The following is a 23,393-nucleotide window of genomic DNA, read 5'->3' as shown; positions in this document are numbered from 1 at the left end:
TTTTGATCTTATCAGTAAAATTATTGCATGAGTGCTCAGGATGTCATGCCTCTGGCATGCTTCCACATCCTTTTTTCAGTTGTTTGATCCCTGATGCCAAATGCTGTTGGCTGTCTGGCATATTAGACACTGCAGCACGTGATTTCACCAGTGATTTGTTGCCACAGGCTCATCAGCTGAGCCTGAAGAGCTGAGGTTGCTTTGACCTGCTCTTACCACAGCTGTATGTGCCTGCTTGTTTTGTTCTGTCTCAGTGGAGAGATGTGTCCAGCCCTGGACTTTCCCTGCCGGATTTTGGAGGGGAATTCCTCAGTTCAACATTTAAAATGCTGCTTTAGACAGTGGCTTATTGTGACTACATTAGATCTGTCAAATGGAGGGGCTGAGGGGGATTAGTGCAAATGGAGGAAGTATGCATGAAAAGAAACAAGAAGGAGAAAAATGATTTAAAAAATCAAGAATAGAGGGAAAAGAACAATAGAAGAAAGAAAAGTTCAAACGACAGTGGAAGAAAAGTTCCAAATTCAGGCTTTCATGAAAAAGGATTTGATGAATGAAAATTATGAGGTAAGAGAGGAGGCTAGATGAGTCATAGATGAGGGAAATCAAGAGAGAAAGAACAATTCTGGGGAATACATGAAAATACATGATGGTCACTTGTGATATTCCATGCTTTTACTCACTAAAAAAGAATGGTAGAAGAGATGGTTGCAAACATCAACAATAGAGACCCATAAGATTAATTCATGTCCAACATAATGGTAAGTGGTATTTTGAACATCCAAGTTAAAATCTACTTTTTGCTGTCCTGGGGCAGGAATTGGCTTGCAGTTCTTTCACTCTCTGAACTGTATGCCCATGTCTGTAGATCCCAGTCAATGCCACATCCCATCATGACTCTGGAATAAGCTGGAATGAAGTGGTATTTGCATGGGAAGAGGTGCAGCCCTGTAATGTGGTGTTGCGCCCAAGGTAAGATTCTCCACCTCTCAGTTGGGTCTTTCACCTCTGAGGGGCACCGAAGCACAGACACAATGTTTGACATCCTTGTGTGTTCGTGTGAAGTGTAATTCCAGATTTTGCTGTTGAAGCTGTTTCACATCCCAGAAATACTTTAGTGCTCACAAAGGTACAGAGCATGTGACAACAACTATTTAGAAGTTGTTACATACTGATAACAATCACAAATACAACAGTTCTTCCAGTATAAAATAAAAGCATGCTTATCCAAATCGGTTTACCAGAATGGAAGCTTCAAAAAAAATTAAAAATATCCACTTCTTGAAACCATTTTGAGCAACTTTTAATTTACATGACAAGGGTTTTAAAAATGTAACATTTTCATCATTAAATGACATTTTATTTTAAATTAAAGTGACATAAGTTTTCTAAATGTGTGACAATAAAACTTGACGTCTTGGCTACCCATACTTGTTCCTCTGAGAAAATAAAGTCTCAAATACCCTAAATTCCACACTCCAGAGCAATTTAGATCTCCTTAGAGATCACAGTTTGAACTACAAATGCAATAAGGGCTGCATCCTGCTGTAACTGAAATCTTTCCTAAGTCTACTTCTGCTTTTCAATCTCTCTAATTTTTCATTAGATCAAGAGTCACACATTTTTGTTGGCAGTAAAGCAATTCCAATTTGAACTGCCTTCTGTCTTCAATAGGAATTTTCCCAAAGTACAGAAATAAAAATGTAAAACTTTGCTGTGTTTCATTACTTTCATTCTTTTGAACATTGCTGCTCTGAAAGCTCTGTGTGAAATTATTAGAAGACGGGTTTTGAAATGCTTGTGAAAGTAGATGCATATATGGGACTCAAAGGACCTTATTTAAAAAAGAAATTTGCCAGTTACCCAGATCTCTGGTTGGTTATGCCCATTCAAGGATACAGAATCCATCATTCCTATGATTATTTTTACATCTGAACTTTTTTTTTTAATACTAGATAGACTTGAAACTTTCAGGGTCATTTGCCCAGCATGTAGTTGAATGTCCTGTGCTATAGATTCCAATTAGCAAGACCATGTTCAATGGTCCTACACCACCAATGCTGTCTAACTGCTTTCCACTTGGCTTTATATGTTTCTTCTTTGTTGCAGCTGCAACCAGGTCTATCTACCCTTTGATAGAAAAATTTCAATTACCCCAGGGAGAAGCTTTTAGCTTTATTAAGCATTGAAGTCTACACATTTGTTCTTCTGTTGAAGGGCAGTTCAAAAGGAGACTTTCTGAGGAAGTAATCTGATAAATTAGGATAAATCTTGTGGACTTTCACTGCTAATGTTTTTTCCTGTAGTCTGAGCCTAAGATTCTGCCAACTCAATGTACGGTTAAGCATTTCTTTAACACTTTTAGCCCCTAACAGATGTTTCTTATACTTCACAAGTAAATGGCTCTTCAGTGTTTTTTGAGACTGCTGTGCTCTCAGCATAAAATTGATGGCACAGAAGGCTGGAGAGCTGTGCTCCAGCCTTGATAGACAGTGACAGAAAACTGTTCCCATCTGGTAGCTTTGTGTTGGCCTCTGAGTAAACGAATGGTTTCCTTTCTGAGATGATGGGTGTCAACTGCCAGCTCCTGGTTGCCAGGAGTGACCTGGGTTATCTCAGGAGGAGCGAGGCCTGCACACACCAGGGCTCTCATCTGCCCTCGCTTTGCTGCCGTTGGCCTCCCAGGGGACTGGGGTAGCCAAGTGACGTGGAGGAAAGCTGGCAATAACACTGATGTAAGACACATCTCTCTGGAGAGGAAAAAAGGAGCTGCTCTTCCTAATGCTGTCGATCTTGTGATTTGCCTCCTTGGTGGGCTCATTTACACAAGTAAATAAAGCTGTCATTTATGCTTTTTAATGTTTGAGAATTCCACAAAAGTTTCACGTCTCTGGTTTGAAATCGAATCTCTTATTATTGTCTCTATCTTGCAAATTAATTTATAATTGCATTTGAAGTCCTAAATGCCTCTTGAGAGAGCTGAACATACAGCCTAACAATCTGTCCATAAAGAGCAAACATGACTTACACATTTAAAGAAGATAATCTTTCAGTTGTATGGAAATCCTGTCACTCTTGCTTTTCTATTTAAGCTTTATATAATAAAGCGTTTCTCGCTGTTTTCAGAAAAGTTTTGGTTCTTGCTCACTCATCCCTGTTCTGTGAGGCAGAAGAAAATGACACTTTAAATCAAGACTGCATAAAGGGGCACGCAACTAAATGAAATTAATATCACTGAATAAGAAGACTAGAGTTCTTGGAGGAAAGAAATTTTTCTAAAAATCCTGAAGAGAGAATAGGGAGGAAACAAATAAGTATTGAGAGAGTTCTCTAAACACACAATCCCACTTAAGTCTGAAGCTACAATGTGCTTTTTGGAGCACCATTAAGTTACAGCCACTATCAGTTTCAAACACAGGTAGTAGAATTTACATAAGCAAATCTCATCTGGCTGAATACTACCCCATAAATATACATATTATAATCTCTTATTAATACACAAAATTATATTGTCATAATACATCAAAATACTACTAGTGAGGATTTCGGGTGAATTATCACGCCTCAATCCTCTGCATCCATCATAAGGCCAATATGCCACCTAAATCTACATTCCAAGACACTCACATCCTCCCCTGTCCTTCAGGACTTCTTTGTCAGCAACTCAACCAACAACCAATACTCCCACTGAAACCAAAACAAAATTGTATAAGAAAGAAAAGAAAATCTCCAAACTGTTTGCTCTCTCTTAGGAAAACACCATTTCATGGTGCAACAAAAATATTAAGACTGGGGCAAAATAATTAAGATTACTGAAATTAATTCTATATCAAAGTCTACAGAAGGACTCCCGTTGACACCAAAGCTTTGTCCTCTCTTTGATAATGAGATTACATTTCATACTTGATTTTCTCCACATTCTTCTATATAGAGTAGATGTATTGCCACTGTGTGTTAATGATTCTGCACAAAATTCAATCTGTTTAAAAGCAAAGGACATATTTTTTGTGCCACTGGGCTTGGAAAACCTGCAACCCAAGACCTGACACCATAAGCTTGGAGCTGAAACTGTAGTTAGAACTTGTGTTTCCAGTGTTCCATCATGTGCATACATATTTTATGCATTTACTTCCAGCTGGTCAAGACTTCTCTGTTTCAAATTTCAGCTTGTATCACTACCCAGCTTCATTCAATTCATTTGTATACATTTATTGTATACATTAAATAGAGTATATAATTCTGTTGACAAGACAAAAAAAGTGGAAAAAAATGGTCTCTCACTCACCTATTTGAGTCTGGAAAAATTAGCTGAAGTAAAATCCAATTCAAAGGCCACAGATAAGACTGAACATAAAGGGTTCTGTGCCTATCCCCTTATCAGAGCAGAAATATCATAAACCAAAAAATTAATCATACTTTGGTACTCTCCATTTGCTGGAGGCTCTGGCGACATTGTGACATTTAACCTTTGAGAGAAGACTTGGTAAGCTCCAAGGGGGTACTGTCCTTTTGAAGCTGTGTTGGGCTCAGATGCCAAGTCACTCTTCCAAAGTTCAAGGTATTTGCTGCTGAATCACTCATTGGTATTACTGATTTTTGCAGCATTAAGAGAGAGAAAGTACTGGAGGAAAGTTTTGCATGTGCCAGACAGACACATGCTTATATTAAAGCTTATGTTGAATTTTTACTTATCAGCAAAACCAAACTAAGAATCTGCATGTTCAGCTGAGAGTGTTATGGGTGCAGCTTGTTCGTGTTTCAAAGATAATAGTTGATTTCAGTACGAAATGCTGAGAGTTTTTTTCTTCTCCTAGGTTAGAGCTCTTCAGTTCAAAGCATGAAATTTTTGATGCTTACATGGACTGAAGAAGATCATCATCTCAGCCAGGTTACCTCCAACCTTGTAATTGGAGAAGGCCAGCTCCATATGTGAAAACACTCAGTCCGCTGCAGTCTAGCACAGCTCTTATGATATCAGCCCATAAGGCATTCCCACCATAGCTGCTGCCATTCACCTTCCCTGCCCACACCCTTCGCAGCTGCCTATGGATACAGAAAGTGAGGTCTGTAGCAGGGCCTTTAGGGGAAATGGAGCTGCCCGGTCAGCCATGGGGAGAGTCTGGCTGCTCACACAAGGAGGTGATGGGGAACTGTTCAGGAGATGAGCAAGGAGCTGCTGCAGTGGAAGGTGAAGAGGTTGGAGGCTGCTCAGGCAGGGTAGAGGAGAGCTGTGCCAGGTGAGGTTTGAGCACTGTGTGAAAGAGGATGGAGCTGCTTGCTGGGAGAGGGGACAGCCTGCGGCTGGACAGGAGGAGGGGGCATGTGTGACAGGGCTTTGTAAAGCAGATCCAGCTCTCAGCTCCTGAGGCTGCACAGCCCAGCTCTGCATTATCCCAAACAGCAAAAAGCAGGTGAAGGGGATTTCAAATGAGCAGAACAGTTCTGTCAGAAACATTATGCTGATCAATAGGACAGATTATTTGTTTCAGCACAGTGTTTTTACCCAAATGGTACTTTATCTTCCTGATATAATTTTATCTGAGTTATTTTTATTTCACGGACTTCTAATGAAAGATCTTGCCATGATCATTTATACTAAGGATCAGTTTATATTACCGGCAGAAAAGTGCTCCTCACTACATAACCTTCACATGCTGTTAAGCAAAGATCTCTTTTTTATTCAAATATTAGCTGGAGAAGTTCTCTGCTCTTAGTGATATTTCCAAGGCACTAATTTTAGAGAGAGTCTGCCAGAGGCAGTCCAAGGAGCTGGTGAATCACTTTCTTTAGGATTTATGGTGTAGCCTACAGTGTGAGACTATGCACTGGGGGAGGGACTGTGTGCTAGAAACCACAAGAATGATCTACAATAAATAGGAAAAAATAACTTAAATGGTGGAGAACATTTCAAATAAACCAGGTTTTGCTGTAAGGGTTCTGTGACAATCTCAGCCAGTGCTTTTCTGCATCTTCAGCTGTTGTCTCATTTCAGTAAATGAAGACACCTCCATGCCTTACCATTGCAGGAGCTCACGAAGCAAGAAGTGGTTTAGGTCTGTGGCTGATGCTGGTGCCTCCCATGCTGAGCGAGCACTTCAGTGAAGTGGCTTTGTGTCAGTGAGCCAGGCACTCGTGCACATGCAGTAAATGTTTGTGTCCAAATGCATTTTCCTCTCCAGAGAAAACAGACATTCTATAGCCTTCTTGTGTCATTCCTCCTCCTGCATTACTCCACTCCAAGGTATTGTTTCTAGAGCATGTCTTCAGTCCTTCCTCTGTGCAACTGAACAGTGGGTCAGACAGCAGGTATGTGCCTTATGGCTTCAGGCACAGGAACTTCCTTCTAAAGAAATATTCAAAGTCATTGCAATAATGAGGAAATAAAACACTGAGCCCTGCAGATTGGTCTCCTGCAGTATGGAGCTGCTATTCACCTGACAAATTAACGGTGGGCAGAAAATAACACTGCTACTCTTACTGTATGTATCAATAATACTAAGGAGAAGGCAGCAGCTGCCTTTGCTCTCATCCCACCAACAAATTAGCTGGCACCATCTAATGGGATCTCTGCTGTCAAGAGTTGTCCAAGCCTTGAAGGAATCTATTCAAAGCAGAGAAGGAACAGAGAGCTTTATCCCAGGTGAAAGGTACAGCCCTTACTTTCAGTGTGCCTTCTCATCCCACCCCTGGAACAGCTTTGTCTGGGAATCTGGCTACAGCAGATGTGCAAATACACATCTGGCCAAACTAATGCCACAGTGTTAAGTTCAACAGGACACTCACTTTAACAGAAAAAACTACAATTTCCATGGAATCACTGTCTCCTGTAACAGCCTCCCAGCAGGCACTTGTCCCTACAGGACAGGGGCTGAGCTCTGCCTAATCCTCAGAAAACTCAGGTCTCAAACACACCACTGGCTTGCGACCATGAAGTTTTGCAGGGCTGCCGAGGACTGGGAGCTTGTCACACGCCTCACAGTGCAGGTGGCACCTGGTATTCACCAGAAAATAAAACCCTCAGCACATCTACTGGCAGAGCTCCAGAGCAGCCTGAGCACCCCAGTGCATGGGCTCCTTCCTGGGCTTTTCTGAGGAGAAAGCCTCGAGTGAGGGGCCCAGTACCAGCACCACCTCTTGGCTCTGTGATTGCTTCACTTCTTCTTCCAAGAGACTTCAGGAACAGAGAAGAGAGTTGAAAATTTTTTGCAGTCTTCAGTATCTGTTTTTTCCTGTACTTGCTTTTATCCTTGCTTTCCTTGGTGAGAGACATCCAAAATATTTCCAATTTAATTTTAGGATTTGAAAAAGCAGTCAGGCCTGTTTATTAAAAGCTACTGGAGTTCAGCTGGGAAAAGTGCCAAAAAACTTTGCAATGGTCTTAAGTAGCCTGAAACAATAGCTGGATAGGCTTACTTTTGAGAAAAGGAAGGTGTTAGCCACTGCAGAGGAACTGAAAAGAGAACTCAACTCTTTCTCAGAGTTTTGCTCAGGTACTAAAGGTTTTTTCATTTCCCTATCAAAATATTAATGTAACTTCTGAGTTACAGATTCACATTCTGAAATTCTTTAGGATTTATAATCAAAGAATTAATTAAAAACTATTTAAAGTTTATAGTCAGTCTTTGGAACGGATGATCTGATAATTTAATTCAGACCTGATTTACCAATAGCTTATAAATATATCTAGATAAAAAATTCTTCAGGTTTGTATTCACTCAGTAAGTGGACTGCCTTAACTTTTGCTTTAGCTTAATACTGGTGATACCAGCCCAGTTTTAGTTTCCCACTTTCATCTTTTTTTCCTAGACAGATATAACAATTTTTAAAACAAAATAATCTTTTAATTCAAAATCCATTCTTAAATTAAGCATCACAGAACATATTGATCATATTTCCATATTGAGTGAATGTTAAGTGATCAAAGAACAAAGGAAAAACCCAATGGGCCCCCAGTTAGTGTTTGGGTCTCTCTCATAGTCCTACTCTTGGATCACACTAACAGATCCCAGGGAGACATCTCAGCACACATTTATACCTTTGAACAAGGCACATTCCCCACATATGGCAAAGGAACCACCCCCAGAGTGTGACCCTGCCATGGCACCGGGCAGCAATCTGTTCCTGACAAAATGTGCTCCTAACACAAGAAAACTGGACAGGAGATAACTTTTTCCACCTCCCAGAAGCCTCTGAGTCCGAGGATAATATAGCAGCCAGCTGGACAAAGTGAGCTCTCTAAAAGAATCTCTTCATACACTGGATTTCCCTTAATATCCCATGTTTAGACCTGGTGGTGCCCTTACATTGCTGGTCACAGTCTCTGCTGGAAACTTGCTCTTCTGGCCACAGCTCAGCAAAATGACACAGGGGAAGTACCCACAGCAGCCTGAAAAACAGACTCAGACACTTAAATAATGCTCTGCAGAATGCTGTGTAACCTCCCCTGGCAGGTAATGGTTTGAATACGAAGGTGTTTCTGGACTGCTGGAGCTTTTCATCCAGTTGAGACCTTCTTTCCCTCAGGAGAGAAAACAGCAGGAGAGATGAGGTTATGTGTTTTCATCTCCAGGCCCTCCTGCTGCTGGCCCCAGCTCAGCTTTCTGCTGAGCTGGCACCTACGATGTTTTCTAGTCAAACAATACTCAAAATGGGTTTTACCAAAACTCTGTATCTTCTAAAGCAAATGCCTTCTTTTCACCTCAAAATCTTTTGACCCAGCCTTGTGCACATGAAGTCCTTGGCAACTGATGTGTGCAAACACCGACACTTGAAAGACTGAACACATGCTATGGTCGCTGTTACTGCCTTCTCTGGCAAAAGCTGTAACTCTCCTAATTCACAAAAGCATGACAGGGATGCACATGAAGAGATTTTTTTAGGATCACTGTACTACACACACCTGCAGAGGTGCTGTCATTTATGTTTTCTGCACATCTGTTCTCCATTAGGAAAACCCAGAATGGCAAAACCTCGCATGGCTTCAGAAGTGATTTACCTGTAATTGTACATGATATTTAACAATCACTGTTAGGGCTTTTTTTCTTCTTTTGTGGTAGGAAATGCCTACAGGAAATCTGCATTTCAACCTTTCCAACTTTAACCTCCAAAAACTTGAAGGGGTTGCATTCTCAGACACAGCATGAATACAATTAATCTTATTTTTCTGTATTTTGTGATGCTGCTGCCATCTAGAGTGTAAAAGTGACACTCTGTCATGCAATAGCATCAGCAGGATTTAATTAATGGATTTTGTATTAACAGGGAGCAAGTATAATCATAATCATACACTTTTCTCTAGTTTGTTCCACTGCTGCCACTTAGAGTTATAAAACAAGTAGATTATTCTTCTAACTGCATCTGTTTAATTAGGGCTATTTATATTTGTGGGTGATAACTTAGTTTTCCACAATTTTATCATTGCTTTGGCTTATCTCTTTGTCCTGGATGCCAGCATAACCCAAGTATGGCATGTCATCATGTTTTCTTTTTTTAAAAAAATAACAAAGTGTTTAAGCCAAGTAATTAATTTGTTGCAACTTTACATTTTTAAAGGTCATCTTTAAATAAGAAATTATTTTAGGTCAATCTGTCTTTTTTATTCCAGTTACAAGACATCATTCATTATAAAAATTTGACTTAATATTCATGTGAGACCCCCTAATTAGAATTAATAGGCAAAAAAATACGCTGCTATTGTTATTAACAAGGAGAGACAGCTGCTGTTACTCCTGTAAAAAAACTCGATTTTACAGATTTTTTTTTTTTTTTTGTGGCACAGAAAGCAACACACAAGCCTTGGGAACTGTAAAACAATCAATAAAAGAAAATAATGAATAATAGGTTACCAAATCTGCAGTCACTAATGCATGTGACCTCCTTGTATATTTGAAGGTTCAAAAGAAGTCTCCTTTGATGCCTAGTAGGTAACTACAGAAATTCCTGGAAGAAATCCTAGGCATTCTTGTTCTTTTAGCCTATTTAATTTTTAGACAGCTTTGGATGACTGCACTGGAGGTAACAGCAACCCTCCAAGATCAAACATCCACCAACTCTTTACCTGGATTGTTCCTTCCTCTTTGCTGATGTAATCACTTTCATTATCCCTCTTCAGGTGGCCTTACTTTGTTGGGAATCCTTAGCTTGTCATGTCTCGTGGAAACAGTGGCACTTTCTATATCTTTGTTTGACAGCTCTATTACAGTGCCTCAAAACTCAGGAATTTAATACATAGGCCTCCTCAATATCTCTAAAGGCAAATTTCATGGGAAAAAAACTCTGTTTCTTGACTTTGATCACAGAATTTTCTCTGGCTGGCTGTTCTTGGTTCCCAGTTCCTCTGGCTGTGCCCCTTGCCTTCTTTCACCCACATGTAAAGCAAAGCCAGTGTCCTGGTTTTGTCTTTTCAAAATATATGAAAACTCATCACAGCTCTTGGCACAATGGCCTCACCTTAATAGCAACATGAAAGTCACACATGCTTCTGTACATGTTCCAAATAGCTCACCCCAGGAAAGCTACTACAGATAACAGGGAGCCATATGGAGCAGGGTTTTATTCTCAGGTTGGTGTCGCTTGTCTTTTAGGCTGTAACATGGAAACTTTTAAATAATACATCCAATCAGCTCCACCATTTCTCAAAGAACGTCCTAGGCATAAATTCATAGGTATTTACAGATTTAAGCAGAATCAAATGAGAAAACAGCTAAACAGGGAATATATGAAGCTCAGATATTGAGCTGGCAGACCCAGAGGCTACAATAGGATTTGTAATTGTCCACAGATCAAAGCTATTAGCAGCATGGAGTGTGACAACAAAATATCTCATCTCTGCTTGTCTTCCTACTGTAGAAATAGGAGAATTAATAATGGTGTGAAAGGAGTCTGGAGGGAAGAAGACAAAAGGGTCCAACACGTATAAAGTATGAAGAGTAGTGTGGGCATGGAAAGAGTTCCTGTGGGGCTGGAAGGAAGGACTCAGATCTGGGCATGTCCAGGCATTGGGAGGACATCCATAGTGTCTGACACAATGGAGGAAAGGGGAGCCTCGGGGCATTCCCAAGAATTTGTTTCTGTAACTTCCAGAAGGTTTTTGCCATGCCAGTTGTCCTGTCCGTAAGCTTCAGCCTGACAGGAACGTGAAACCAGCAGCTGCTCAGGTACCTCAGCATGAAAGGGTTCTTTTTAAAGGCTCACCTTGTGTGCAACTTCCTTTTGGTGCTCTGATAAATTTTCCAGTGAATACAACTTCTGTGTAGTTTGTTAATCCTTTCCAGGCATTTGGTCCTGAGATGTGTAGTACAGGCTGTCTCTCAAACAAATGAGACTAATTAAAGTCTTACTTCACAGAAGCAGTCCACGGATAATCACTTCTGAATATTCAGATCAGGGCATTTTGATGGCTTTTAAGAGTTGGGCTTGGTTAAGGCCAGAGAGAAAAATGGGAAAAAATATCTACTAAGAATGGATGTAACACTTCTAAGTTGGTTCTACTCAGAGTAATGCCCTTTTTTATTAGTTAAATAACAACACTTCTGTATTTCAAAATGCACTCAGGGAATCTGCCACTATCTTTGTGTCTTCATCTTTTTTTTTTTTTTTTCAACAGTGAGTTATTTTTACCTTAGGAGAAGTCTGAACTTACTCAGTAAGTTTGATTTTGACAGCTTAGCTTTCTCTTGGTGTTAACAGTTCAGCACAATGGAATTTATGTCAATGTGCTATCTTTTACTAAAAACACACAAAGAACTTTAGAGAGTGCTTATGAGATTTAAGAAAAGCATTCAAATCCTGATCAGCAGAGAAGGTCTACCCAAAGCACAGAGCTGATAGTTTGATTCTGCATCAGAGATTCCACCCAGATTCACACTGGATCCCTGTTGCATCATTTCAAGTGCTGTTTTCATCTCCTTATGATGTGATTCAAAGTGTTTCAGACATAAGGGTTCCCATTCTGTTCACATTATTAAACAAGCATAGCCTTTGCTTTTGACACTGTGTTCAGACTCATAATGTCTCTAGTAATTATCTTTCACTGAACACCAATATTTATTTGGAAATTTAAATACAGCAACTAATCAGGTACAAAATCCTGCTTTGAAAATGTATTCAGAGCCTCAGTGAGAACTGTTCCCATGTCATCACAGCTTTGTCCTCAAGCTGTTTGTTTAGATGTGCCTTTGCTCTTATACCTCAACAATTTTTCCTGTGTGGCACATGTTTGCTTTATATAAGTAAATAATAGGAAGTGAAGAAAGGTGGTACAATTTACTAGAAAAAATGCTATATATTACAGTATTTTTGGGCTTGAAATAAACAGCAAAACTGAGGCTGAGTATTGACACAATTTTGCCAGTTTAGCTAGACACACTATTGCACCCCTTTTCATGGAGCAGTTTTGAAATGTTTTAGAGTTGCTCCATATTTTTGAAAACCTATTTGTCATTCTTTTTACCTTTTTGTTTTCTGCAGTTGTGCCAAGGTGTACATTTCTAAGGACTGCAGTTCAAGTCTGCACCTGTTTGCTAACACCATCTTTTGGACAGAAGAATTTTTCAGTAGCTCTCAAAATATTTGGTCAATTTACTGCAACAATTGCTTTGGCCTCTTTATTCTGCCTACCATAAATATTTGGTCTGATCAACCTCACATTACACAAATTCATTAGTCAGGTTCAAACCATAAGAATCAATGCTCTTATTGAACAGTTTATTACAGAGAAAAAATATTTTTCCCAAGTAAAAATGTTGATCAAAGGTGCCTTGAAATACATTTCCCTTTAAAATCACTGTAGAGAAAAAAAAAAAAAAAAAAAAGGTGCCACCTCCCACCCCTGGGATTATTTCAGTACTTTATCCTATGACTGATGGTTGAAGAAGACATTGTTGGCTGCAATGGTTGGAAATGTACATAAAAATCACAATCTTGTTCTTTCTCTGACTCTGTAAAGGTCTAAACTGCAGCAGCCTCCAGAGAAGGAATCAGCCCCTGTGCTCTCCTGGCTGATCTTCAGACAGGACTTCAGGAACATGGAGAACATGAAAGTCTGCACAGCTATGGCACATCCCCATCTCCAGCATCACACTGCAACTGCATGGAATGTCCAAAGACATCTAAGGAAATTTGGGTAACTCCCACTTTAAAAACAAGCCCCTTTCTCATCAAATTCTGTAAGAAATAGATTTTTCATAAAAGGAACAAGAGTTTGTACTCCAGAGGTTACCAAAGGTGCACATCTTTGGTTTTAACATGAGGAGAGGGGGAAGTAGGGGAGGGCATTCAGCATTCATAATTCCGTCAGTCCCCAAGAGAGGGCCTTTCATGGCTTATTATAGAATTCAAAATGTTGGATTTTCAAATAAATACCTCAATTTTACTATAAAAGGTCTCACTGTGTGTGTAGGAAAAAGGCCTAGAGTTCCAGTAGTTTGTCCATCTAGGAAAAAAAAAAAAAAAACAGTCAAATCCATCTCCAGAGAGAGGTAAACTCTTTAATTGATGCACAAATCCAGTCAAAAACATTAGGTGCAGGACTATATCATTATTTTGACCTTCCTAAATGATTCTGAAAAGATGAAACAAATTTGTAGAACACTCCAAGAAAGTCCATAATTTACCCTGATATTTCAGAACTGCACTGTGGAGACCATGAATTGTCTGTATTTCCCAAATATCCTCTATGCCAATTTTTATTGATTGGCAATTGTGTTGCTTCTAAAGCAGGCCATTAACAGAGTCATGGTTTTCCAAGCAGGACTGTGTATTCCAGGAATAGCTAGGAATTCAAAATAACACTTTGGAAACAATGATTGGTAGATGTAGTGCAACCCTCAAATTTCTTCCTCTGTTAAATTAGATAAAGTAACAATGCTACCGCAAAAGGAAAAAAAAAAAAAAAAAAAAGCTTGACACACTTTTTTAAAAAGTCCAGATTCTGAAGTTCTCTGCAAACAGGGCATCTACCAGATACTTGTCATTTAGGTATTCTAGTATATTTTCTGTCATAGGGAATTTTAGTCTAAAATAGTAATAATTCTATTTTAGAAAAAGATTGTTATCCAAACCAAAGAAATTTTTTTGGAGTAAAGTAATTTGTCATTGGAAAGAAGAGGGAATTACTTCAGATCAGGAAACGTGAAGTGCTATTACTTGTGTTTACAATATCGTTATCATCATTTTATCTTTGTTTACTTGTACTATGAGTCCAGAGACTCAAATCAGGCCACTCCACCAGGCAGTGCTCAAGCAGACTGGATGTGGAATTCCCTTCCCAAAGCAACCGGGGAAACCTTGTAAGAAACAACAGAAAAGGAGTCACTTCAAAAGGTGCTCGATGGGGAGTTACCCCAGTAAAGGCTGAGGGTTTAGGCCTGAATTTAGAATCAAACTGCCCTTGTTCTTAAACAACAGCTTTCCCCCCATTGCCCATTTCTTTTGTTCTGCCCGATTTCATGAAGACACAAAGCTGAATTTGCAAACTCACAGCCATTCCCATGGCAACAGATGTGATGTTATGATGTCCTCTCTTGGAGCAAACAAAACAAGCAACTGAGCTGGACTAAAGTAGGAGTAGCAGCACTTTATAACCCTAAAGATGCACTTCTAAGATCATTTTTAGCTGATCTCATACCCATTCCATAGACATCAACTACCACTTTCCCCCCAGGCCATGACTCTTTACAGAAGGTGTGGGGTTAAAGGGCTGGTCTAACAGAGTCAATGGAAAGTCTCCTGCTGTGTTTTGGGAAGCAGGACTGGACAGGAGACCACGTCCTGTGAATGTCATGTAGGTAAGTATTGTTATTCTGGTTTAAATGGGATAAAAAATAACTCAGTGTCGTGATTTATCTAGAATCATGTACTAGAACTCAGAAAGATCTACAACGGAATTGATAAATGACAGGATAAAATAAAATATGTTATGATTTATTTTTTAAAATAAATGATAACCTAACATTAACATTGTACTGACCCTTCTGTTTTTCATCAGAAAATAGAATTAATTCTATTTAGAAAGAGGGAGTTTCTATTTTCTTTAGGAGAGACAATACTTTTCTGTATTGTGGGGTTAAATTTAAAATTTGATTTAAAGTTCAAGGTTAAACACACAATGACGTTCCAAAAAATTATTAGGGTGAGGGGAGATAAAAAGAGGGGAAAATGAATCATGCTTCATTATATTAGGAACTTGCTTGACTATAACATTATTTGTAGAAATATAAATATTATATTCAAAGCTATGGAACTCAGTTCTGCTGCCATTGAAGCCAATGGAGATTTTGTTTTAATCATCCCCATTGTCAGGTTTGTATTTTAAAAAATATTTTATTATAAAGATCTATATATTTTAAAAGTGCCCCTTTGATAAATGGCAGCAGCAGAACGGAATCTTTGAATAAGCTCTTTGAAGCCTGCAGTTTTATGAGTTCAGTGCCTTCAGAAGCTTCTAAAGTAGTTATAGACAAATGGAGACAGCCAAGGCTTTGCACGCCTACTTCAAACATGAGTGAGTGACTAACATAAAATTGTAGTGGCCATTAAAACTTCAAAGGAGAAGTGTGACCTGAATATTGCTTGTCATCGTACAGGATTTCTTACTGGAAGATCTGATCAAGTTTTTATAATTATAGTATCTCCACCAAATGCCAAGATCAGGACCTAGATATATTATTCTGCCCCATATAAAATTTTATTCCTGAGATTTCTTTTGCAATACCAGTGGTAGCAAACACTGGCTGGAGAGTCACGAGGTGCTGGCTCCCCCTCGTTGCTTCCAGCTAAATCTTGTCTCTGTCTTGCTGAAGCTGCATCCTCACAATCTATTCTACCTCTTCCTACCACTCCTGTTGCCTTTGCCCAGAGATCCTTGACTTCTGCTGCAGGCCATAAAAATTCTTTTCTTACAACTTCCTCTTCACAACTCAAAGTATTTCTTGGGCTATGACCAAACTTCTCCCCATCCTACAGACACAATCATACAAATACTTACGGTAATAAAGAAGATCAAGAAGTCACCGTTACCAATTCCTCTGTTGGCTATCTCCCTTCCAGCTTAGTATAGTCTATGATTATGTTATTCCTCCCATCAGAAATGTGGCAACTTTGTGTGATTTGATACAGTTTTGAAGAAATCAAGTGATCTGCTAATCTTACATATATTTATCTTCCCTTAGGCTGTAAAGTCTTCATATACAATGATTTCTATAATTATATGTGTATACACATAGTGCTATGTAGGGGTGTTAACATCTCAACAGTTCTTCTTTCTCTGGAAAACAATGAGAAACAACTGGATACTTTGGATGATTGACCTTTATACATATGGAGAAGCAAGATAATGTGGCCTTTTACTATTATTTGCTTTAATTGTACCTTTTTATGTATCCTCTGTTTATGGATAAAAAATTATTTCTTGTATTTTATCCTCTCTTTAGCTTTTCAGCCTCTGTAGGCTGAAGTAGGACAATTATTTGCATGCATAGAGTTGGGGGATTGATAGCAAAACTTAGGGTTAGTATGGGGCTGTGCTTGAGGTTTGTGCTGGAAACAGTGCTGGTAATAAAGAGGTATTTTAGCTCTGGCTGGGCAGGGCTTGCAAAGAGCCAAGGCCCTTCCTGCTCCTCACCCCATCCCAACAGCCAGGGGACTGGGGAGGCACAAGAGATTGGGAGGGGACAAAGCTGGGACAGCTGATCCCAACTGAGCCAAGGGATATCCCAGCCCATGTGGCATCATGTTCATCACATAAAGCTGGGGGAGGAGAAGGAACAGGGGATGTTCAGAGTGATGGCATTTGTCTCCCTGGGTCACAGCTGATGGAGCCCTGCTCTCCTGGGGATGGCTGAACACCCATGGGAAGTGGGGAATCAATTCTTGTTTTGCTTTGCTTTAGAATGCAAAACAATTCTTGTTTTGCTTTGCTTTACCTTTTAAATTGCCTTTATCTCAACCCATGGGTTTATGTCACCTTTACCCTCTGATTCTCTCCCCCATCACACTGCAGGGGAGTGAGTGCCTGTGTGGGGCTGAGTTGCTGGTTGGGGTTAAAACACCACAGCTGCATACACTGTTTTAAAGAAATATGTTAGGAAGCCAAAAGTACAGAATATATAAATGATTTTGAAGCAGTATGTAAGGCTTGTTATTGCAGACTTTGGTTCCATTATTGCAGGAAGTGTTCAAGGTCAGCAGAGGGCTTAGAAAAGTTTTGAAATCTGCAATCCCCAATTTAGAAAATATAAGTTGTCTTTAGAGCAAAATAGAACCCTTCTGTCTTCAAATGAATCTTAGTCCCTCCTATTAGCTGTAAGAAACCTTTTAACTTGCCAGAATACCTGCAGGAACGTCACTCATAGTTCTTCTGGGTACAAGCAATGATAAATGAACACATTTCTCTCATTGTTTTAGCAAGCAAGATTCCCTATAATCAAGAGAACTCAAATGCAGGTGCAATGGCATGGGTCCCTAAAACTTATAAAGGATAGAGAAAAGTATTTTAGATGAAACACAAAATACAAAGCTTATCATCTATGTTATTAATCTATGTGGATTACAGTAGAAAGATGTAATCTGCATATTATGCTATGCATGTAATAAAATAGTACTATAATTTTAAATTGTTGTTTAAAATTCTGCCAAATGCAACTCCTGATTATTACTTTGATATTAAATAATCTTTAAAACTAAGCCATAAGTCTTGTTCATTAGTCAAGAACACAAAACGAATGCCAGAGAAACAGAAATAATACATAGTGGAGACCTGAGTCACTAAAATATCATTCTAATCAAACTAAAATCAAACAAACAAACAAGAAAAAAAATTAAGAAAATAACCCAAATTCATGGTGGGAATCTCAGAAGACAAAAGCAACTAGCAGACTGGGGATGCAACTACAAGTAATCTCTGAAAAGAACTGTCATGGGTCAAAAGACAATGAAGCTAGTCCCTTTGGCTAAGTTGTTGGAAAGTTCCTCAGTGAGAAGAAGGAAAGGACTCCATGGTTAAGGGGGATGACTTCTCTGTAACTGTATTTTCAATTTGCAGTTTCAATTTGAAGCTCACCTTCTCCTTCGCTGGAACTTCTGCATTACTTCCACAATTTGTTTTGCATTATGTCCGTAGTAAATTCAGATGAAACTGGAATGCATCATTGTTTCTCTAGAAGAAACCCCAAATCTCTAAAAATTAATCAGAAGTGAGCTTAATGACCTCTGTGCTATTGTACCAGGAGGCAGTTTCATGGCTCTTATTTAGAAGTATCATCTTTAATGGAAATCTGATATAGTGAATATAAATCAATGATCCAATTAAAATAATGCAGACAACAAATGGACCACAACTGACCTCTTCTAAGTTTCACAGTAAGGCATGGAAAGGAAAATTAGGAAAAAATGCCCTAATATATTAGTGAGGATGAAAAGTTTGAAGGTAGTGGAAACTCTTAGATATTTCTCAAACTAGTACTTTATCAAAATGCAGCTCTACATTATAAATTAATTTATGGCCTTTCACCAGTCTGCCATGATGGTATATTTGGGGCATCCTGCAGTGATTAACCCACCAGAAAGTACCAAGAACATAAGAATTGCCAGCCTGGACTGAATGAAAGGTTTTTTCTGTAGTTCTGTTTCGTGACTGTGGCCAACAGCAAAGGTTCGGGGAATAGTAAGGATAGACAAATGCAAATTACCTTTAGAATGGCATTGGTGATCTCTAAAACAAAACCAGTTTGGGAACTGGAAAAAAAAAAGGAAATACACACTCCACTGATTCATCAAATATATGCTCAAAAGAGGTACTTAAGTCCCTGCAATTGACTGATTACACACTTACACTAAAGGTACTAACATACTCATAATTAGCTCACAAAAATAAACCAACAGCCAGAAGATTTTGTGGAACAGGCCTACTATCAATTAGTCTTTGAACTTTTCCTCCCCCTCTGTCCTTCTCCAGCTACCTCTCAACACCCCCAGCAGTTTACCTGAGGTCTATGAACAGACATTTGGCCATGTCTGGGTCTCTCTCAGGAAGTAACTGCAGTGAAATTTTATGGAATAGGTAACTATTGTTTAAAAAACTGTTGTCAAAACACAATAGTTTACTAGAGAATCCCCAAGGAGAAGAATCAAGGGACAGTTCCTGTATTCTGGCCCTCATATCCATCCAATTTGTGTCTCTTTATACCTTTCATCTCAATACAGGAACTCAAAAAGAGAAGAAATAGCACTACATTTCATTGGCAGCATCTCTTCATGAGGAAAAAGAAATGCTGATCTTAGAAACATAATATATCCTAAAGTCAATCAATTACTTGGCCATTTAGAATCAGCTATCTGTTCCAATGATCTATTGAGAGTTATTGCTGTAATAACAAGCAGAACCTCATTTTGTTTTAAATTTAGGAAATAGCTGTGTTATTTCAACCATTCACCACTTGATGCCCCTATTTACCTCCTTCTCCTCATGCCTAAAGAAAAACTGCCTCCACAACCTCCATGATTAAAGGAATTTTATGTGGAGATCTGTACTTTCTGTATACAGAAAGAGCTCCCTTCCTTTCTTCCATACTCTCAAACATTTCTGTAATCATCTGACAAGAATACATGCACATACCATGGGCATTATATTTATATGTGTGTGCATATACAGACACACACACTCATAGCCGTGTAAGCGTACACGTATATAAATGTACAGAGATTGCCTGAGATATTGCTTGGGCCATGCACAGTAGCTTGTGTTGATGTATAATGAAGCACCACTAGACAGAACAGTCACTTGTGGCAGGTAGCTAAGAAATTTCAATAAAGTAAACTCTCAGTATTATCAAAATTATACATTTGGGGCTGTTAGCATGGCCTAGAAAAAGATGAGGACAGGCTCATCTCATTAAATGAGAAGAAATAGTGGAATTAGCTTGAATCTAATTACAAGCCACACTATCTAATGTAAAAACATGACTGTTTTTTCACTCCCATTCATTTTGGCTAGTAATTAGTTTTGGCCTCTAAAATGCCACCCTTTAATCATCCAAACACAGATGTGATTTGCCATGCAATTTAATCTTGCTTTAATGAAGAACTAATGGACGCATCGCAAATTACTTTCCCTGTTGGAGAAAAATTCTATTTCCTGCTTTTCAAAAGATCAAGAGTATCTTGTGATAATAGCCCAAGCGGCCCTGGCAGCCTCGTCGCACAGAGCAAACAAGCTCTTTTACTCAACTCCCAATTCAATGGAGAAAAAGAGGCTACAATTAGCAACAAAGCAGGGGAAACGCGGCATTACAGCCGAATCACTTTCTGCAGCTCAACCCCCAGCAACCACTGCCTTGTTAGAGCCAGGTCTAAAGTGTCAGGAGCGAACAATGTGCTGTGATAAATTACTCTCTTCAAACAGCTGCACTGCTAATTTTCAATTATACACACAAATGGCTCTCAGATTGGAAGAAAATGGAGTGCATGGGGAGAACAGTAGTAGATTTCTATGTTTGTTTGGCGGTGAGTGTGGAGGCGGGAGAGTGACATCCTGAAAAGAAAGCTGTAGCATGTGGAGTCAGTATTTCAGCACCGGATGATGAGCCCTCCCAAATCTTACAGAACCTGGTGGCTTCTTCTCACATCTCTGCTAGGTTGACGGAGAAAAAGAAACATTAGATCTGACTAATTAGACTGACTAGATTACATTCATTAGATCTGTTTTTGCAGTAAAATCCTTGGCCACTGGATGCATTAGAAGCCTTGGCAGGAGGTGCCAACTGAACAACTTGGAGACACAGGTTCAGGTCCCAGAAGAGCTGATTCCCTCTCCCAGCTGTTCAACAGACAGGCAGTGGATTCCATGTGTCTCTTTAGACAGGAGATGTGCTGAAGTGTGTGAGCCCATGATTCTTGTGGACTCTGAACATACGATGAGTTTGGTGCCTGCACCAATTTCCCCACGATGAGGGCAAAACTCATTGCTGTACAGTCAGCTACCGTTGGATTCAGATGAAAAATTCTACAATTTATTTGTAGAATTTGGAAAAAGGTGATAGTGCAAATGATTAGGATTTTTGCTTAACTCATGATACCCCTTTTTAAGCATTTGGAATGAAAAAGGCAATATGGAGGTACAATTAGGATTACTGGAAACAAGATGTGGCTCAGCTTCCATAAATTGCAAAGAACTGATAATAATTTTTTCCTTGCCTTCACAAATTTCCCATTGACCTCAAGAGCTATGCCTGAATTTGACCCAATATAATGAACTTAGCATTATTGTTTCCTAATGATTTGTTTTCTAAGAGATAAGAAACAATTAACAGAACTCTACAAAATCAAATAGGTTGCACCGAGGTAGAACAATCAGTTCAGTACAAGCATCACAAAAAAAAAAAAAAAAAAAAAAAAAAAAGGAGAAATGCAGCTGATTTTCCTTGCAATGTTTTACTTGGCCTTAATTTTGATGAATGACTGCACTGGGAGATGGGAGGGATGGCAGTGGTGGTTTGTAATATTTTTTACCTGCACAAACTGAGATAACTTAAACCCATGCTTCTTTAAGATTTGATACTCAGAAATCATTATTTGATTGCTGCTATCAAATTTGATGTCCACAACATAAACATTTCAAATCCTTTCAAAAGCTTGTGCAATTTTTACATTTTCATATGGCTTGAGAGAGAAAAAGCAATCTTGGCTGTTGGGAGTAGGGAATCTGCAATTTGAAAATGGCAGTATATTGTCTAAACAAGGCTCCTGAAGTTCTGTATTTGCTGCAGAGCATTGGCCCTTTGGCAGAAATGGCTCCTGAGCACAGCTCTCACAAAGGCCCAGGAGAGAGGGGCCCAGGGTGTGCAGGGAACAGCCAAAGGTAGATTCCCAACAGCTCCAAGTTAATGCAGTTCCTTTGGCTGGATTTTGGAGCAACAGCATTGTGATTTATATTCTTTAAAGTTCTGGTTTTCTCTTTGCACACCTTCCTGTTAACCCTATGCTCAAAGAGAGTTTTGAAACAGATTTATGGTAATTGCAATCCATAGTATGCCTGAGACAGTCAAATATGACACATGTTATTAAAATGTTTATGGAAAGGGTTGGCAAACTCATCAGATTTGTTTTATAAATAGCTATCATTTCAAATGAAATGGGCAAAAAAAATCTAGTTGATTTTAATACTTTTCAGCTGAGCTTTTTTTCTACTTCTAATAAATGCTAGCATTGTGTCTCCTAATTATAAAGCACATTACCATACAAAAAGGATTATTTTTAAATTTAAAAATGCCAGTCACAATTTAAAATTACTTTTCTCAAATATGGCTCCTCAGAGAAGCTAAAGAGAGAAGAGAAAGTAAGGGGGGTTGGAATGAGAGGGGGAGAGAGAGAGGATGCAATATTGAATTGTAACAAGACACTTTTATTTTTTTGCTGAAGTGGGATTTCACTCCCTCTAGTTTATAATCGTTACAGAAATTTAAACCTCAAACCATTTCAGTCCAAGCTTATACTAAGCTTGTTAGTGGTTTCTGATGCTGCATATGATAGTGCTACAGCATTACCATAAATCAGCAGAATTAACTATGATCTTCAGAAGCATGCCTGAAAGTGGGTGACAGAAGTCTGCAATTTGGTGCTCTGAATATTATGATAACATTCTATATTAAATGTTTATAATCTACTTAGAGCTGAGCTTCAAGTATATTTTATATTTGTGCTTTACCCAATATTAGAAATCACGGGCTATTATGGCTTTCCATGCCTATGTTGTTTGCAATATCCAAAATTAAAGAAAATATAAAAACACAAGGTGAGCAAGTGTGTTTTCCTACCAGTGCAATGTTATTAATATTAAGAAGTTAAAGATTACCTACAGGTTTGAAAATTTAAATGCACCTTGCAATAAATATACTTCACCTTTTTCCATTCATATATGAAATAATCTACAGCACTGACCGGATTTCAGAAACTCCATCCTAATACAATTTACAAACTCTCTGCTGGTCTTGGAGATACAGACTCAATTTTCCTTCCAGTCTTCGTAAAAGTAACATATCTAAATTATTCATCTAAGAGGAAATAATGATGACGATTTGTAGAGACTAAAATTACAAACTCAACAGTTTTGATAGCCATTACAAAAATCAAGGTTGTCACATTACACAAAGAAATGTTCTGATCCTAAGCAAGCATGATCCAAAATCTTTAAAAAATAGCACTGCCTGTGCTAGGTGCAGGATCACATTTTTTCCCTATTTCAATTGCTATCATCTCCACTTAAAAAAAAATAAAATTTGGATTAATTAGTGTTTTCCTACTTACATATATGAATACAACTGACTGCAGGAGAGCAGGAGTAGATGTGCTTTTATCAGAATTCCTACTGAGGAATACAATGGCCCTGGTTCATAAACGGT

General features: G+C 38.8%; 2 long non-coding RNA genes across 2 annotated transcripts in view; both read right to left on the bottom strand.

The window, feature by feature from the left end:
* Window positions 1-3,109: 3,109 nt before the first annotated feature.
* LOC137479794 (uncharacterized) lies at window positions 3,110-4,360 on the bottom strand. The gene is made up of 2 exons (XR_011002512.1): window positions 4,286-4,360; window positions 3,110-3,159 (listed from the first exon to the last, which is right to left on the bottom strand). It is a non-coding gene; the product is annotated as an uncharacterized lncRNA (long non-coding RNA).
* Window positions 4,361-14,195: 9,835 nt separating this feature from the next.
* LOC137479791 (uncharacterized) overlaps window positions 14,196-23,393 on the bottom strand; it is a 29,387-nt gene continuing 20,189 nt past the window's right edge. Inside the window, exon 2 of the long non-coding RNA XR_011002511.1 lies at window positions 14,196-14,285. This is a non-coding gene — a long non-coding RNA (uncharacterized lncRNA). The remainder of the gene's footprint in view (window positions 14,286-23,393) is intronic.

Source organism: Anomalospiza imberbis, chromosome 10, assembly GCF_031753505.1.
Source record: "Anomalospiza imberbis isolate Cuckoo-Finch-1a 21T00152 chromosome 10, ASM3175350v1, whole genome shotgun sequence".
Lineage (NCBI taxonomy): Eukaryota > Metazoa > Chordata > Aves > Passeriformes > Viduidae > Anomalospiza > Anomalospiza imberbis.
This window is presented reverse-complemented; position numbering and strand designations above follow the sequence as displayed.